The sequence below is a fragment of the Apus apus genome, chromosome 3 (assembly GCF_020740795.1).
Source record: "Apus apus isolate bApuApu2 chromosome 3, bApuApu2.pri.cur, whole genome shotgun sequence".
Taxonomy (NCBI): domain Eukaryota; kingdom Metazoa; phylum Chordata; class Aves; order Apodiformes; family Apodidae; genus Apus; species Apus apus.
The window spans coordinates 100785982-100802313 of record NC_067284.1 but is presented as its reverse complement, the minus strand read 5'-3'; the positions used below and the strand labels follow the sequence as shown (position 1 = coordinate 100802313).

The 16332-nt window shown below is 45.5% G+C and overlaps 1 protein-coding gene across 3 annotated transcripts in view; it reads right to left on the bottom strand.

Moving 5' to 3' along the window:
* HIVEP2 (HIVEP zinc finger 2) overlaps nt 1–9513 on the bottom strand; it is a 138509-nt gene extending 128996 nt beyond the window's left edge. For all 3 annotated transcript variants that reach the window (XM_051613594.1, XM_051613596.1, XM_051613599.1), the window contains exon 1: nt 8905–9513. The gene's annotated coding sequence lies outside the window, so the exon portion shown is untranslated. The remainder of the gene's footprint in view (nt 1–8904) is intronic.
* Nucleotides 9514–16332: the final 6819 nt, after the last annotated feature.

Below are 16332 nucleotides of genomic sequence, written 5' to 3'. Positions count from 1 at the left end.
ATTAAATCAAAACAGTGTATAAGTAAATGCAAAGAGAAACACTTGCAAGGATTGACAAGAAGGCTTTGTATCCTGTGTGCAAATTATCTGTGGAGGTGTCAAACAACAGAAGTTAGAGGATGCTACCACCAAATCCAAGATGGTGCCTTCTATCAGATCTTAGTTACTCATCAAGACATGCCTGTATGACTTGTGACTGGACAGGGACTTTAAAGGCCATAGAGATAAAGTTCTTTAGGTTGAGGACTTAATATTAGAGAGAGACTTGATCTGACAAAAATAACTAGGCAATTATAATTGACTGTCACTCACATTCAAACATTCCCTCCCCATCTTATTTATTTTCCCCTCTAGGCCTCATTCTCAACCAGCATACATCCAAAAATGTGTATTTAGTATCCTCATTTCCTTCCTTAACTACCAGGGCTGTGAGAGAGAAAGAAAATTTAAATGTTTCTCTCATTAAATAAATAAAAAATTAAAATGTTTCCTTGCTCCAAAAGAAAAGTTTTGCAGGATCTGATATGCTTCCATTTCCTTGTCTATTACTTTCTCACCTCTCTGCCAAGCCTGCTCATAAGACCAACAGAGAGATTGATGAATTTTGTTCACAAAAAGATCACTACCTAATTTAATGGAATCACTGAACAGCTATATGGTACCAGTTTTCAACCATTAATGAGCTGAGCTAAAAACAAAGCAGAGGCAATGAAGGTACTATATGTCATCCTTTTGCCTCCTGACATTTTGCAGACTGAAATCCTGTCATCAACACATCAGACAAAAGGAAGATGCTGTGGGAAACGTCCTACTCCTATGTATCCAGTCCAACATAAACTCTACTCCTTTACAAAAAGCTGACAAAAACTGCCCTGCCAATTACTCCAAAATAGGTAGTGGTTCTACAAATGCACAGCTGATTCTGAAGTTTTTCATCCATAATTACATTACCAGCTATGATAAATGACATCAAATGTGTACAACTTGTGTATTTTTTAAATTGGCAATTAAGTAAATCACAGATATAAAAAAAAAAAAAAAAAAAAAAAAAGTAAACAATATGAAACAACATGTATCAAAACATGACAGATAACTTTATTGCTTCTCCATCCCAACATTTTGCTACCACACTAAAGTACTTCGAAGGTAGCAACACTGTATCTGGCAAACACCTCACTGTGAAACTGTGTTTCACTAACATCACTATCATCATTTCACTACTTCCTACTCAAGCACATTATATAAATGACTCCTATCCTTACACTCACCACAAATTTCTTCAGGTGTATTCGTAACATCTTGCTAAGACTGTATTAAAATTCAACTGTACCTCACAAAATTAAATACATGTAGCTTATCTATTTAAGCCTTAAGAAAACAAAGATTCTAACCAAGCAGCACTGTGAAAAAAAACACTATCTTTTAGAGAATTTTGCTAGCACTGTAGGACCAAGCACAAAATAATGGAACAGGCTGCAAGTTGTTGGACACAACTTAACTAAGAATGTTCTAAGTAATTATATTGGCATAGCTTTGCAGAGATTTTAAAGCAAAATCTCTTTATTCTAAGGCTCTAGTACCACAGCCCCTCCTGGCAAAAAAAATAGCCTATCATATCACACAGCATCAAGATGCCCAACCTTGTAGTCTGAAAGTTCACAGTTAAATCCTCCTTTTTAAATAAAAACTTGTATTGACTTAAACAGGATAGAGAATTGGGTTGTGGACATCTATGAATGCCCAGTCAAAGACAAAAATATCTCTTTCACTAAAGAGTGATTTTGTATCAGAAAAATGAAGGAAAAACCCCTTCAAAGGCAGCTTCAGAAGCTGTGTCCATAAACATAACTAATTTAAATAGGAAAAAGTAAAAATCAGTCTGTCTTTATTGTTACAGAAGAGTACGACTCGATTCTCTCTTCTACAACATTAAAACAATAGTTTTACAAATTAAAATCTCCAGATGAATCAGTGCTCACAGGTGTCACAGAGGACTCTGTTAAACACTGCCAGCATGCACAGCCACCAGTTTACCAGGGCCTGCATTACCCTTTAGAGCTCTCTTTTTCATTGCTAATGCTTGTACAGGAAGAAATAAAATCACTGTTAAACCTCACATAAATTGACAACAGTTAGAGCAAATAAAGATACATTTTCTAACTAACTGAACTACTGTAGCTGTCTTTGAACGTCAAGGAACATGAAACTCCACATACCTTAAGACTTGTGAGCAGTCTACACTGTAACACTGAGCTGTGAAGACTGTTAAGAGATGCCAGCAACTTAGCCTCCATTCAATACTTCAGACTTTGGTCTAAATAGTTTTTGCTCAAATAGTGTCATGTCTTGTAGTCAAGGAAGGGCAACCTCAGTTGCTATTTCATGCTATTCTTTCTTGATACACTACACATGTTTTGTTCTAATGCAAAACATAAATACAAAATGCATGGAGGTTGGGTCATTTATCTTATTTAAACAAAATAAACCCCAACAATATGCAAGAAAACCTCACTGTCTAGTAAAATAAATTCTGAAAATCCTGATACCGTCCTGTTAGGTTTTTTAAATAAACATAAAGCTCCTTTCTGACTAAGCACAGACATTATTCTGTGGCAAAACTGCTCATTAAATAATATTATTTCAATAAAAATAAGCAGTATGCTCTACTAAATTATTTGAGATTGTATCACATCCTATACTGTATATTTCTTTCAGCTTTTTTAATTCCTCCCTAGAAAACATCCATTTTTACTCCATATTCATAAATCACTTGATAAGAACACTCAAAATCTGATAGTCCACCTGAGGAAAATTCCAGGCACACCGGTAGGGTTTGGGGAAGCAGAGAGGATTAAGTTAGCCCAGTCAGACCAGCAGCAATATTAACCTCTGTAGCCAAAACAGTCTAAACTTCACTGTTAAATTACAGAAAATAATGTGGGCAGTTTCTGATTTTTATTTTTTTCTTCATGAACATTTCTTTATTAAGAAGGTCAAGCCCTACTTTACTGCATTACCTTTCAAGTATCACCTGACAGTCCAATTTCAATTCCCTTTTACTCCTCTGGTTTTCACTTTTCTATTAAACTGAACTATACATGCAAATTGCCTAACTGCTTTCCTCTGTATGGAATTTCCGATAAACCCCTATCTAAAAAACAAATTTTCTGTAGCAATCAAATCTTTACTTCCTCCTATAATGACAAAACAGCAATTGAAGCATGCCTTTCAAAAATACTGTACATAATTTTTTCCCCTTTGGCAGCTTACATAAATCAGAGACTTTAGCTAGAGCTGCAGCAGTTTATTACAACCTACTCAAGTTGCAATGAAGTCAACTGAAGATTTTTAAGAACAGAGATTCTCTACAATATTTTTTGTGCAGGCTGAAATTTCTTGTATATTAGAGTCACATTTTTCAAACTCTGTAAGCATAGGACAGAACTGTCAATCAGAAGAAAAAACAAAACAATAAAATAATTTCCTGTTAAACACAAATTGAGGTGCAACAAAACAAAGCCATGTGTGCATGAAGGGGCCATAAACCCATTACCAACTACATTATTTAGGGTTTCTATGTCATTTTTAGAAATAACTTTCCTGTTGAAATCTAGTCTATACTGATAGAGATAGAATGTACATAAACAAACTCAGAAGAATTGATATAAACACTATACACACTAGTCGTATCAGCGTAACCATGTACCGAGGGAATTTATATCAGATAATTACATCCACGTTGATACATGTTATTACTTTAAAAATAATACCATCTAAGTGGTACATTTTTTGGTAGGTATGCCCTGAGACTCACATCCAGAGAAAGTGGATGAAAAAAAAAATAAACAACCCACATATACGTTTTTGCTTACTCATATATGTGTCTTTGAAAAAGTAAAAGGAAATACTCAGTTTTAAGAAGCAGTAAAAGAGGAATGTCCAGGGCAGAACACAGAAATACAGAAACACTAGCAATGTTGTGATCATCACAATTGTGGTCCACTCTCTGCTGCTCTTTCCCTGGAATACAGAGAACAGTGACCACTTTGCAGAGGAACTAAATGTGGCTGAAAGACCAATGAAAATAATCACTCAGAATCCACAAAACTCCCTCACAGCAAAAAGAAACTCATGTTTAGGCCATATCAATGACAGTGAGAAATTAATCACAAGGTAACAACAAAAAAGGCAAGAGGCTTTTAATTTGACAGGCAAAGTACATCTTCTGATTACTTCACACTGGGGATTTGGGAATATCAAAACAGACAGTTTCCCCTGCCCATACCCTCTCACCCCTTTTCCATGATCATAGCTTTGTGAGAGAGATTTCTGACAACAAATCTTACTGGGAGCAGCCTACTATAAAACAGTGGTTAGGGTCAAGTTAATTGTTTAACAAAAGTTCAGAATGCTAAAATAAGAGGTACGTGGTGCCTCCCACTTGCTATTTCAGTCAAAAACCCCAAAATCAGATGTTTTCAGAGATTAACACATTATTTCAATTCACTGATGTTTCTTGAGGTCCAAGTAGGAGCTCGCTAGTTGGTTATCTTGGAAAAACTTCTAATGATTCGACTTACAATGGATTTTTGCTTTCAGGATGTCAGACTAGCACTTTTACAAGTCCTAATTTCTCCTGAGAATGCAAAATATGGCTCCAGTGAACTGCTTTTTAATATTTCCTGCTGCAATAGAACAGTTGTTGCAAAGTCTTATAAAAAATGTTTAAGCCCCAAAAAGAGAAACAAAACTGCACAAAGCTGCTACTTCCTATGAATATCTCACAGCCAGCTTGAAACTTCCATTCTTCCGTGATAATTCTGTGCCACTTTAATTAAATGTAGCATCCAAAATTAATGATCGAAGCATGTGAAAAATACTATCCTCCATTTTCCATCTAGCTTACGCTTCCCCTTGCTGTTTCTTCACTTCTTCAGGAACTGCTAGATAGTTCCTTCTACTGAAGGGGGGAAAAAAAACAGTTAAGTTACAGGAGAAAATAAAGTTACCTGAAAAATAGTTATCTTAATCTGTAACACACTACTTCAGAGATGGTGTTTAAGAAAATCTCTTAAGAAAAAATAACCGACCTCTTTAAATAAAAGAGTTTGTAAAGCAGTTTCCTCATAACTTATCAAACCTTTTTCAAATAACAAAGGTATGCAGTCTCTGCACTCAACACTTCTATGGAGCTCCCAAGAGGATCAGCGATTAACTCTTGCTGAAGACTTTAATCCATCAGATCTAATAATAATTATGCATTCCTCCTGATAGGAAGACCAATAATTTAAAACCACACACTGTCAGGTTCACCTCTTCTCAATACCTGAGGTAAGACAGATAAAACATTTTCCTTTCTTTACTTGTACACTCTACAGTAACACTTTCACATAGTAAGTATTTTCTCTTTGATGGGTAAGTACTGCAATATTTTGCTAAGTAACCCACTTCTGCCAGACACACAGCTCCTATATTCCCATCACCTTACCCAAGATGGTTGAATTTCAAAAGTAGTAACTGCCCCTGCTGATTACTCAAAAATTATGAGACATGCAAAATGGTACTCATAACTTTCAGTTCTGTTTAAATCAAATTCACCAGATTTTTTTTTTTAACAAGCATCTAAATAAATGAATAAACAAAGAAGTTTGGTAAAATGCTCAACAATAAATTTTATGCTATAAATCCTCCAGCTTAGTTACAAACATGCGGACCAGTGTCATAAGTTTAGTCATATAACTGAGTCCAGCCAATGGTATTAGAAATAGTTAAAAGTCAAAAAAGAATGGCCTTGTAGGGTGCCACCACATTAACTAAACATGATATACTGCCAAACACTCAAGCAGACACATGTACCATTATTCAGCAAGGACCACATGAATGCATATGGCTCTCTGTTTTGTCTTCATAGTAACAAGAAGGTTTGTAAACAGATTTCACATATGAGGCAATCTAGTCACTTGAGAATCTAAAAATCTGCCTTTGTAAAGACGAGTTCTGCACTGTTGCCACACAATTGCACTTAGATACACAACTAAAAGTCCTCTACATTTGTGCTGTGGGACAAGTGCTGCTCAATTTTGTTATCCATAGCACTGACATTTTAACATGCCACTTCAACCAGGATGTATAAGCCTGCTATGCCAAATAGTCATTGGAAAACAATGTCAACACAACAACCGATAAAACATTAAATTTTTTTATTGTTTTGTCAACACAAGTAATGACCCCCTGATTTGGTACCAGAGCACTGTTGCCTTCGCACAGCAGAAAACCTAAGTAACCTTATGTGTATTTATAGGTGGCAGTATTAACTTCTTAAAACTCACCTGGAAAAAACCCTCTCAGTCTAATCTACACCACTAACAATTTAATTTTTATTTCAAATGAGGGAAAGAAAAAAAAAAAGTTTCAGGCAATTCGTACCTGAAGTTTCAGAAGTATCTCCTGATGGAAAGGACAAGGAAAGATTTAACATCTAACTGTAAACAAACATAACCCCCAGGTTACTGGGTATCTATCTAAATATGTCCAGATGTTGCAAACCTAACATGCAAATATTCTCCTATCTTTAAAAACAGATGCACGTTTTTAGCATGTCTGCCTATCATATTCCGTATCAAAGTGCTGAGGATTCTGCACTGCGTCCTCAATAACCTGAGGAGCTAATTCCTCTGGTAGTCGGTGGTAATTCACAACAACAACAATTTAAGAACTGGGCCCACTGAATCTGTACCTTGTTAGACCAGTAGTTCTTTCAATTCAGTAATTACTGTAATTACTCCGTGTCCCCAGAACTCCTAATGACGACCGGAGCCCCCTTGTGCTAGGAGCTGCACAAACACGGAATAGCGGGAGGTCCATCGAGCACAGGAACACGGATCTATCGACTGATGGTTTGCTTTTGCCACCCCGGCCACTCGATTTACTCCTTTCATAATAAAATACAGTATAGCTTTATTAGGGGGCAGAGGGGAAGAAAAAGTAACACCCTTAGACAAACAGGCATAAAATATTTTCTGTATTATTTAATAACGTACCAAACCAGACAGGCTTTAAAGTTGACTTCATTTTAAAATCAAAGGAAATTATTTAGCAAAATATTTCTGCTGAAAGTCATTAGTATGTCTATTGCCTTAATTTTAGAGGGTATTTAAGAATTACTGTAATAAAAAACCTTGGGAGTATTAGTCTAATTCCTGCAATTAGCATACGGAGAAAAAAAAATAAAATAAAAAACCAAACAAAACAAAAAAAAAGAACCACCTCAAAATAACATCTGACCATTGGTGCCAACCAGCAAGAAAAACAGAGAACTCTTTTTTCTGGGAATTTAAGTTCGGGGGACGTTTATCGCAGCCCCGGGGCCAGCCCCGGCCGCCTGCCGGTGCAGACAAGGCGGGCTGGCCGAGCCCCCGGGCCCGGCGGCGGGGCCCGAGCCCTCCAGGGCACCAGCTGGAGCAGGGACATCACCTCCTTCCCTCCACCTCGGGCTCCCTCCCACAGAGGGGAAGGCCGTGCCGCCCGCCAGCCCCCGGCGGGGAGGTCGCAGCGGGCAGCGGAGGTGCGCGGCATCACCCGGCTTGAACCGGGGCTTTTCCTTTCCTGCGCCACTTCCCCCCGACGACGGAGACGCAGCGAGGCCCCGGCGGCGGCCCTGCCCGGCGGCCCTGCCCGCCTCCCGCCGCGCGGTGCCGGCCTGAGGGATCGGGTGCGACAGGCGCGGACGTGCCGCTTACATAATCCCCGCCGACCGCACGCGTACCCCGCGTTACATAAGGGGCCGTGCCCCCGGCAGCCCCCGCGCCGCCAGGCCCCGCCGGCCCCCGCCCGCCGCTGCCCCCGCGGCAGCCCCGCCGGCGGTCGGAAGGAGGGAGGGCCCCGCCGGCGGCCCCGGCCGAGCCCCCTCGTTAACCCCCTTCCTGTGGAGTTTACACGTCATGGAACATTCCCGGAACGGGCCAACGTCCCACCCACTTCAGGGAACAGTCACCGAGGCGCAGCGCACACAGGCACGAACGCGCACCCCCGGCACGGCGGCGGGTCTCCCCGCACACACGCACACCCCCTGCGTCCTCCGACCCCCCGGCGCCCCCCGCGGGGCCGTGCTGGCAGCCGGAGCGGACCTCCCGCCCCTGTCCTCCCCGAACTCCTGCCGCCCTGCTCTCCCCGCCGCCGCGCCGGGTGGCCCGGGGTGCCCCCCCCGCCGCAGGGCGCCCGAGGCCGCGGAGAGAGCCCCGTCGGGGCGGCCCCCCCGCGGCCGCCTCTCCCGGCGGTGACCATGCCCATTCCCCGCCACAGGAGGGGATTACGCAAGGCAGCCTGCGCCTCATCTGCATACACTTACAGGCTGGGTATTCCCCGCATTTCCTAACGGCGTGTCACCGACAAAGGCCTGTCCCCGGCCCCGGCCGCCTCCTGCGCCGGCTCAGCGGGGCGCCGGGCCGGGCCAAGGAAAGGGCCGCCGGCCGTGCTGCCTCTGGGCCGGTGCGGGTGCCTGCCAGTGCACAGAGCCGCCGCCACAGAGGTGACTTACCGGTCCGGCGGTTTTACAGCCCCGCCGGCTTGCCCCGCCGGCGCCCTCCCCCGTGCCTCCCACCGCCTGCCCTCCATTTACCCCTGCAGCCTCAGGGCCGGGGGGCACCCGGCGGCGGCGGCAGCGCCAGCTGCTCCGGCGGCATTTGGAGCGTCAGACCCCCCGCTCGGCAGAGCGCTCCCTCTGCCGCGGCCCGAAACGCAGCCCCGCGGCGCCCCGCACCCCAGCCCCGCCGCCGTAGTGCCCCTCGCCGCCGGCAGCCGCCCCCCACCGGAGGCTCGGCGCGGCTGTCAGCTGGTGCCGGTGACAGGGGGGACGAGCGGCGGGCAGGGAGGAGGGGGCTGCCGACAGCAGCCGCTGCTGCTCACCTGGAAAGTCACCGAGGAGGAAGGAGGGAAGCCCTCCCGGTGCCCTTGTTGCTGTTGCTGCTGCTGCTGCTCCCGCCGGGCGCTCTTGTGGCTCCTTTGCTAAGGGCTCGCCTGGAGTGAGGTGGCTCGCGGTGCTTCTTTATATATAAAGACAGACAGAGATATTCCAGCGGCCGAGGGGCGCCCGCTTCACGCACTTATCGTAAGGCAGGTCATTTCTCTCCCTCTTTTTGGAAAGGATCATCACCATCACCCTGACAGTGGTGGAGGGGCTGGTGTTGCACGGGGGAGAGGCGGAGGCCCGGGAGCCGCAGCCCGCCCCGGCCGGCCGCGGCGGGAGGGAGCGCTCGGCGCTGCGGGCGGATCTGCCGGGCTATTCCTGGCACCACTTCCCAGAACAGAAGTTACAGGGAGGCGAGCGCGGAGCGAGCGCGGGGAGCGCGCCGCCCGTGACGTCACCGGGTCCCCCCGCGCGCCGGCGGGGACGCGAGCGGGGCGCGACCGGCAGCGCCGGGCCGCGGGGTGATGGGCGCTGCCCGCCCGCGTCTGTGTGCGTGTGTGTGCGGAGAGGCGGCGAGGGGAGCGGGGCGCCGGGCGGCCGGGGAGAGGAGGGAGGAGGCAGGGCTTCGGAGGGCGAAGCCACGGCCTCTCCCTGCCGGCGGAGACCGCCGCTCCCCCTTTCCCCCCCCCGCTCCCCCCCGCCGAGGGAACTCCCAGGAGAGCCGGTCCTGACTCGCCCTGCACCAGCCGTGCGTCCTCCCGGCCTGACAATTTCCTCCCAGGACGCGGGATCCTCCTGCCCCCTCCCCTACTCCGCTTCCTTTTTTTTTTTTTTTTTTTTTTTTCCTCCCCGCTCCCGGCCCCTCCGCCCCTTCGCTCCTGCCTGGACAAGATCATGTTATCTGTCAAGGAGAACAATACAACGCCGGGGCTCCCCGTGCCGGCGGCCGTCCCCGGCTTCGCAACCTGCCTGCCGGCAGCGTTCTGCCCGACCACGGCCGGCGCCTCCGAAGCCGGGCACGGCCCCGCGGGCGGCCGCCCCGACCCTCGCTCACCACCGCCGAGACAGCTCTTTACAAAGGGTTGGCGCGGCTCGGCGGGGCTTCCCGCCGCCCGGCAGGGCAGGCACGCCGGGGGTGCCCCGGCCACCCCAGGCTCTGTCACAGAGACACGCATTTATTTGAACAGCCTCCCGTCAGCAGCGCCGCGGCGAAGCGCTTCCCCGGTAGCGGTCAGAGCCACCGGGAGGACGAGACGGACGGTGCCGGTGGGTGCCGGGGCGGCGCGCAGGGCTGACACCGCCGCCACCTCCCCCCGGCTAACGGCCGCCCAACGGCCGCCGGGGATCGCGCCCCCACCTCCCCCGCAACGCCGCTCACGGGGCCGCCCGCAGCCAATGAACGCCCGCGACGTCGGGCCGCGGGGCGGGGCGGGGCCGGGACCGGCGGTGGGGCCGGGCTGGGCTCCCGCTGCATCGCCGGAGCCGGCCCGCCCCGGAGGCGGAGGCGCTGCAGGGGGAATACCCCTTCGGTGGGGCCAGGCGAGGCCGTAGTGAGGCTTCCCGGGAGCTGCGAACCAGCTGCCGGAGCCGTGGCTGAGCCGGACCCGGCCCGGGTCCCGCACCTACACCCGCCCCGGGCTCCTGCTGCTGGCGACGGCTTTGGGTTCATTGCAATCCGAAGGAGGTTACAGGGAGCAGCGTTTCCCTGTCCTGGCTGCGCGGAGAGTGAGGGTCACCCGCTGGTTCCCTCGCCCGGCTGCTCCAGCTGCCCACGGGTCCGGGCTCTGGCTTCCCCGTGGCGCAGGGTCTGGCTGCGGTGCTGAAAGCAGGTCTTCGTGTGACGCCCAGGGCGAAATAACCTTGCTTTGGGGAAGCCATTCACCCGCATTTGAAGGCCACTATAAGGTGATTCAAAGTGATGCCATTTCACCGCGCTGTCACCGTCACATCAGAAGTTGTACCAGCACCAGGGATTCACATCAAGAAAAAAAAAATATCTCAGTCTCGTGGGTGAAAAGTAAAGAACATACACATAAATCCTGAAAGCAGTCGTTCCTGTGGCAGATGCCAGAGCAAATAAAACCATTACTTAGTCATTTTAGTAGTTAAGAATTCAAAGTCATTCCTGCAGCTATTGGGGACTAAGCAGCTCGTTGCTGTTGAGCAGCAACGTGAGCATGAGCAACTCATTGCTCATTGCTAATGCTCCTCATTGAGAGGAGACTCTCGGGATTTCTTGGGCCTCACCTCAAGTGATATGGGCATGAGGGTCTCGTGGTCATAATTCTACAGTAACTGATGCCTTCTGTTACATAAAATGCTTGTTCCTGCCAGCAAGTTCAATACTAAGAGGGCTGAAACAGCTCATGGAGAGTTGCTTGCTCCTTGTTCAGTCTGTGAGTATGTCTGTATTTTCCTGATTTTCAGTGTGATATCATCGTTCCCCACACTGAGTATTGTTTGCCTGGAATTATTCTGTCTGAGTAAACATATTGACCTTGGGCTTGTGATCTTTATTTGACGTCACATCAGAATAAGTCGGTGGGAGACAGGAGTGCTTAGTGTTTATTTCAAATTGAGGTTTTCCCATCCTGACGCTTTCCACAGCAACTGCTTTTACCTCTGCCCCAAATGACAGCTGCCAATGTCTTCCCCTCTGGGAAGCTGCACGCCCCTCATGGACACGTTTGGTTTCTTGCTGTATGCCTGGCATAGTCAGCTTCTCCCCTGCCTCTCACAAGACTTCAGGAGTTCATTTTTATTGTCACAAAGACTGACCCACAAAAGCTACTGCAACAAAATTCAATGTTCAAAATTATTTGAAAGAGTTTATTGACAGTTGTTCTCAAAGCAAACTAAAATTGTTCCCTCCGTAATGCCTTTCCAAGTAAGGGTCTTTTCCCAATTATGTTGGTTATTTCAAGTTTTATTTTGTGTCCTTTCCCCACATTCACTTTCTTGCAGCATCTGAGCCACAGCCATTTTCTTCACTGTGGCTCCACAAGGTACATGTTGGAGTTACAACTCTTGGGCACCTCACTTGTCCCAGGGAGGAGACTGAGCCTACACATGTGATCAGAGACCTCAACTGTCATACATAATTTTTTGGCTCAAGCCCTGGAGAAGGTTTTGACAGGCTGCACAACTTGCAGCTGCAAGAGTCCCTAACTTGGAGAGGAGAGGAGACACCCTTCCAGCCAAAGAAGCAGGAAGGTCTTTGCATGGTTCCTTCAGCCCACTCTCCCTTTGTGCACCAGTTTAGGGGAATAGGTGCAACTGAGTGTGGACCTTCCTTCATCCCCAGGTGATGCCCCCTTTCCTCTCCCACAGGGAGGAGGAGGCAGGAGCACTGTCTTACAGAGGCACTGCAGCTGTCCAGATGCCTGGATAGTTTTCCTCACAAATTCCTGCCAGTAACTCCAAAGAGAGCCAGCAGACAACTCAATCGCTTTCCCTTGCCTACTTGTGACAACAACATAACTTAATAGTGATGTCCTTGCATCATACCACCCTATCATTTCCCTCTACATTTTATTTTTCCTTTTACATTTACATCCAGCATTTAATAAAGCTATCGCTCTAACTAAACCAAGAAGAGAACTAAGGAAGCTTTGAGGTGTGAGATTTACAGCTGTCATTTAAGCACAGATTTTGCAGATTCACCAGAAGAAGTAATTATTGCTGCGTGGAAAGCACATTGGCCATCACAGCTGCCTCTAGTAGCACGTCCTAAACAGATTGATAATATTCAGCAATTATGTTCACAGTTTATTAAACACTGTAAATTATCTGAAAACTTGATCTCAGAACATACAGAGTCCATTGGTTTTTTAAAATGTGCTCCTCCCAAAGTAGATAATAGAAAGCATTACATAATTTTTCTGCAATAGTACATTTGAGTTGAAATATTGAATAATCATTCCTAAAATAACTGACAATTTTAAAGAAATCAATCCTTTATTTTGTGGTGAAAAGTTACTTGGTACCTAAACCTGTACCCATAAGCTCTTAACTGTTTCTTCACAAAGTTGTTACAGATAGATCGACACCAGAAGAGACAATTCCTTTATATAAAGAGATTGATAGTGTCTCTTGATTTCCGTGTGAGAAGTTTAAAGCAAAATGGACCAAAAGTATCCCATTTCCTGAAAGACTCAGAGGGCAGGCACACAAACTAAAATTAGTGGTATAATTTTGCTGTTAGCATCCTCATTCTTAAGGTTTAATTAAGTGAGAAAATCTACTGGAAACTTTCTGGGGATGGCTTTCCTCATAAATAAAAATATACTGATAGTTTCCTATCAATTTTATTTAAAACACATCGTGCTTATTTGTGCAGAAGCTTCCTTCCCTTTTCCTTCACTTCTTTTCTGACTGCCTGGACTGCAATGTTTCTTGCTGTCCTTGTCCCTTCTGCCCCCACCATTGCCTTTTGTAACTCCAGAGTTACATCCAGTGTTCCCTATGCTTAGTAGTAAAACCGTAAGATATTCAGGGCTGGCTTTCCAATGCTGGAAGCGGTATATACTCTCTCTTCTGTCCTCCTCCTTCACTTTTTAGGACTTGCTCTCTCTCTCCTCATAAGTGAAAGCAGGGCCCGGAGCTGGATGCTGAGACAATGAACAGCCAGGGAGGGGGAGTCCCTGCTGCAGACCCCTCCTCAGGGACTCTTGGAGAGCCTGGGAAGGGGGGGGAGAGCTGCAGCAGCTCTGGGGCTGGTAAGGAGCATGAGAAGGGATTCTGAGCTAGATCTGAAGACTCACTGAGAATCCTGAGAGGGCTGCATATGTCTTCTGCTTTACTTTGGATGTAGAACACAGCACAAAATCAGCTTATAGAGCAGTATTAATTCAGATAACTAAAGGGATTTTTATTTTTAGAGATACCTACCTTCTGCTGACCATCTCAAGCTCTCTTTCTCAGAGGTAACTAGCAGCAATGTGTTTCAATACCATAAAGTGTATTTCCAGCCACAGCATTCCACTTCCCATTTGTACACATTGCTCTCATTGTGCTCGAGCGCAGACTTCTCTTATGAGCAAAGAGGAAGAGACATCACCAGTTCACCCTCCCAACACCTCTCACCTCTCCCTATGCATTCCTTGGATCCAGGCTGCTGTATCTTGTTTGTCTCATCTCCCGTGTAAACAAGGGTAATCTTTCCTCATAAGGGAGTGTGCCTGTGACTCCTCCACAGAACCAAAAGAAGTCAGAGCGAAGCACTTTATCCACAACAGCTTCAAGTTCATATAGTGTCAAGTGGTGCAAAGGAGCAAGAAGTTAGTTAGAAGTTAGTTTGAACAAATCCATGTGTAGATAACTATTTGCCTGGCAATTAACAAGTGGCTCTGTTTCCTAAAGGGAAAATATTTTTCTGCTACATTGAGCTTTCCTGCTTCCTTAAAAAATAATAATTAAAAAAAGAAGTTATTTTCTCCACATGAAGTATTTCCAGATGCAGAACTAACATGCTGTGTGTATCAACAGATTGATAATAACATGTCATCACTTGACCTTGGATGGGGGGGGGATGAAAAAGGCAGAGTTTTCTGAAATTACGCCCTTCCATGGGAACATTTTTTAAAGCCCATGAATTCTGGGAAAATATTTTTCAATAAAATTTTATTATTTTTACTCATTTCCATTTTTTCACAGCTAATTAGCAAGCTGAATAGGAAAATGTACAATGCTGACCCAAAACTCGGCCAAGTGACTATGTGCACTTCTCACATGTGATAATGAACCCTATAAGTGTTATAGCCAGATTCTCTTTGATAATCCTTTTAAATATCAAACCCAATTTTGTTTCTGAAAGACCTTTACTTTTAGGCATTTTAAAAACATATTTTGCCTTGCTAACAAGTGGCCCATATTATCAGGCACTGGTTATTTCTTTTTAAATAAAAAGTTATAGCTGCTATGTATTTTGTATACTGTACTAAGTTCTCTCCCCCTCCTTGCCCCACTTTTCCCAGGAAGAGCTGAAGAGCCTGCCAAAGACATGGCATGATTTAGCAACTTTCGAGTTATATATAACCTGAACAATTAAGTGACTTAATTTTCTAAAAGCTTACCTATTTATACTCCCATTAGACCTTATAGCCTTTCATTTAGCATTCTTCTTAAATAGGCAGATTTCAATTTTGCATCATCTTCCAATTCACAGAAGCTTTGATTGCTTCATGTGCTGAGAATTTGGTGTACGGGCTGGAGAGAGAGAGAGTCAGGCCACTCTTTGTAACGTGCATAGTGACAGCTTGGAAGCAAGCGAAAGGAGAATACTTTGGCAGCTCAAAATGGCAGAGGGCACTAGGGATACGGAAAAAAAATGACATTAAGTCCGCTTATTAGTTGCAGCTACCTAGATTTTGGCCTATTATCCTATCTCCTTTACTCTTCTGGCACATGCCATGGGAACCTTGCTAACCACGTTGGTTGCCCTCCTAGTTTTGCATCTGGGGAATCTTCCCACAGGCCAGCGCCCCGAGCATCCTGCAAATACCTCCCTTGACGACTGATGCAGAGGGAAGTGTGCCACCTACTGAAGGACCTCAGCCACGTCCTATACCTCTTGGACTTTCTGAAGTTCTTTCCCATTCCTGAACTTTCTATGCCTTCACACTACTGATTTGAATCAGGAATTAGTCTTTGGTGATAGACATGAGAAAATGCAATCCAGGCTACCTCTGTCTAATTCATGTGTAAGCAGTTGGAGATAAAAATAAATCCTCTGTCTCAAAGCAAGTATCAGTGTTACCCCTATACCACCACTTTTGCAAAAAGGGGGATGCATATAAAGAATTGTCTCTATAACTGTAAGAAAATATTAGATTTGGGCATAATCAGTAAAATACATGGATGTGTTGGTAATACTGGCATCTGCAGTTTAGGCATTTGGCTTTTTTAACAAATGAGTGAACAATTTCCTTTATTGCCAGATAGTAGTTACCTTTGATAGTGCACCTTCTTCAATTAATCATTCAGTTGAACAAGCTCAAAGGAAACTTTACACAGTTGTTGTCACAACTTGTTTGACTCACCTAGAGTTACCTCTGGTTACCTGTATTTCATGCCACTGAGTTATTGTTGCATAGTAATGCATCATTTTTGCTATCAAAAAACTTGAAACAGATGTCAATCTTGTTTCAGCTGTGGTAATAGTGGATCATAAATACATATTTTAACAAGGTTAATTGCTTTTCTTAAAATCTGTAGAACTGGGTAACCGAAAAAAAAATTAGTTTTGAGGCTCATCAGAGCCTTTCACTTTGGAGTCAATGATTTAAATTCTGTTCATGTACATTACAGTAGATAATCAAAACATCTAAAATTGTGTTTCGCTGATATTCACAGATAATACATGCCTATAAAGCTTATCACACTTCTGTATTGGATGTATTTGTTCCCAAGAAATATTGTTTTCAAAA